This window comes from Stylophora pistillata, chromosome 2 (genome assembly GCF_964205215.1).
Source record: "Stylophora pistillata chromosome 2, jaStyPist1.2, whole genome shotgun sequence".
NCBI lineage: Eukaryota > Metazoa > Cnidaria > Anthozoa > Scleractinia > Pocilloporidae > Stylophora > Stylophora pistillata.
The window spans coordinates 44,637,378-44,639,877 of NC_142520.1; the positions used below are offsets into that span (position 1 = coordinate 44,637,378).

At 34.0% G+C, this 2,500-nt stretch overlaps 2 long non-coding RNA genes across 3 annotated transcripts in view; one reads left to right on the forward strand and one right to left on the reverse strand.

Annotated features, from left to right (window-relative positions):
- The window catches only part of LOC111345191 (uncharacterized), a 4,390-nt gene extending 4,343 nt beyond the window's left edge, over positions 1 to 47 (reverse strand). The window contains exon 1 of one of the 2 annotated variants that reach the window (XR_015996949.1): positions 1 to 47. This exon is cut by the window's left edge and continues 281 nt beyond it. This is a non-coding gene — a long non-coding RNA (uncharacterized LOC111345191). The other variant, XR_015996950.1, reaches the window with a different exon arrangement.
- LOC148739767 (uncharacterized) overlaps positions 1 to 2,408 on the forward strand; it is an 11,140-nt gene extending 8,732 nt beyond the window's left edge. Inside the window, exon 2 of the long non-coding RNA XR_015996975.1 lies at positions 1,683 to 2,408. This is a non-coding gene — a long non-coding RNA (uncharacterized LOC148739767). The remainder of the gene's footprint in view (positions 1 to 1,682) is intronic.
- Positions 2,409 to 2,500: the final 92 nt, after the last annotated feature.

Genomic DNA, 2,500 nt, shown 5'->3' on the forward strand with positions numbered 1-2,500 from the left:
GTTTTATTTCTTCGCGTACTCCGGTTTTCCCCTCACATAAAAAAAAAACAATATCTCAGTTGATTTGTTCTGCTTTAAGTTGATTTGTAGTCTCCCAAATTAGTAGAGCACTCATGCTTAAATAAATAGCCTTGAGACTCAAATAAAGTGATTGTTGTTATTAGTATTAGTATTTACTTACATGAAATATCATTAAAAGCTCACTTTTTTGACAAGATCTTGAAAGATTGTCTTAACATTGTTTTTAATAGATGTAACAGTGTTGATACCTTAATTAATAATTTTCTGAGATCTTGTCATTTTTTTTATCAATAGAATGCTGCAAACTGACTTTTGATGACAAGATCTTGTAAGGTTTTTTAAGATCTTACAAGATTTTATCAAGATCTTTTAAGATCTTAAAATGCTACACATTGACTAAATTTGACAAGATCTTGTAAGAGTTATTTTAAGATCGTACAAGATTATTATTAAGATCTTTTAAGATCTTAGCAAGTTGGATACTGATTTTTTTCTGATAAGATCTTGTAAGATTCTCTTAAGATCTTACAAGATATTTTTTAAGATCTTAGAATGTTGAATATTGATTTCTTTGGATAAGATCTTGTAAGATCCTCTTAAGATCTTACAAGATTTTTACCAAGATTTTTTAAGATCTTAAGAGTTAAACAAGATCTTATTAAGATTTTAATCTTAATAAGAATCTGACAAGATTCTTGTAAGATCTTACAAGATCTTAATAAGATTTCCACCTGGGGTGCATGGTTGCCAAGCCTTTGAACGGGAGTGAGGCTAGAGATGACCTTGTTATGATACAAACCTTGCTGCCTTTCAAATGTAAATCACTTTGTTATCATGCTAACTAGATACAGGTCTCTATCACAACAAGGTCATCTTTAGCCTCACTCTAAATCAAAGGCTTGACAACTAAGTACACAACTGTAAAATGGCCTATTGCACTTGGGCGAACGAAATTTTAAAACTTTTCAAAACGTGAATGGCCATTCATCACCAAATGGAAAAGTAGTTTGTGGGATCATTTATTTATTATTATTTATTATATTTATCATTAAATTCACTTTTCAACTCTCTTTGGTACTTCTTTGGTACATATTACTTAGAAAACTTTTCATGGGTTGGAAAATGCTCATGTTTTCTTTGATTTGGTAGTTTCATGAAACAGTTGTGGAAGATCAACGAAGTTAGTGTTTTTCGGAATATTGTATTACTTAGCATTGTTTGTTTATCTGATTTTGAGCGAGTGCAATTCGTAAATTTCATATGCAATCTATAACTTACTTTAGTTTGTCACTGAACAACCACGCACGGGATATGTGTTGAGTATGTGGAAAAAAGAGGAAAAAGAGGCCAAAAAGGGAAAAAATTCCTATCTTCTCATTATAACATAGACAGAGAATGGTCGAGAAGCCTTATATTTTTGCTCTCTCGGCAAGATTTCCGCACAGCCCCATTGTTTATTACGTGTGCAGTTCTTGGATATAAAGAAAGCAATGGCGGAAGCAGTTGATCGCGTTTGAGACATAGACCTTGTTTTAGAATAGTATGAGTTAAATTATACCGAAATCTACTCGCTAATCACGATACTATTATCATATTACAGTACGTTATTGAATTAACAGAAAATCCTAACATTTTCCTATTTTTGTTTTATTCACACATAGCCAACTCTGTACTGATTTTTACAACCGAGCTCATGTCTATTAAGAGGAAGTCGCTGTTCGATCCAAATTTACTTCTACAAATAGGATTTTGGCCGGTCCTGGCTGGAATGATTTTGTACTATCTGTATAGAAAGGCATCTAAGGAATCTGGCAAGCCTGAAACAAAGTCGAGCAAGAAAAATAAAAATAAATGATAAAACTGTAGACTGTTCAATATTATATGGCGCTACAGTGAAGCCCCTTATTCACCTGCAGATGGCTATAGCACGGTTCTACTTCCCCTCCTTTCCGCAACTTTTCATGCGCAACGCTTGATTTAGCTCGTGGATCACTCCTGGAGTAATCGGCGCGGACACTAGAACGTAACTCGATTGGTGATTGAAAAGAGAAAAGGTGACAAGGAATCCCATAAGTTAGGGCTGTAATTAAGGCCGGATCCTCCATAAACTGAGCAATTTTTTGGCGAGTAGATATGAGTTTATATTAAAGTTCAGATATTAAGCGCGCTGTCATTGGTTGGAAGGGCGTGCTCTATTAGAGTTTATAGTTCTGCATCCTTGACCTACATCATCAATAGATATTTAACTACCGGTATTTTTCCTTATGATTGGAAGGTATCCAGAGTCACTCCTATTTACAAGGATGATATCAAAGTAATCCAAATAATTATAGACCTATATCTGTCTTGCCGATTGTCAGTAAACTTATTGAGAGAGTAGTCTTCAACCAGTTATATGATTTTTTAATGAGGCATGATTTACTTACCAATGCTCAGTCGGGATTTTGACCTTGTCATTCCACTTTGACTACCCTTCTAG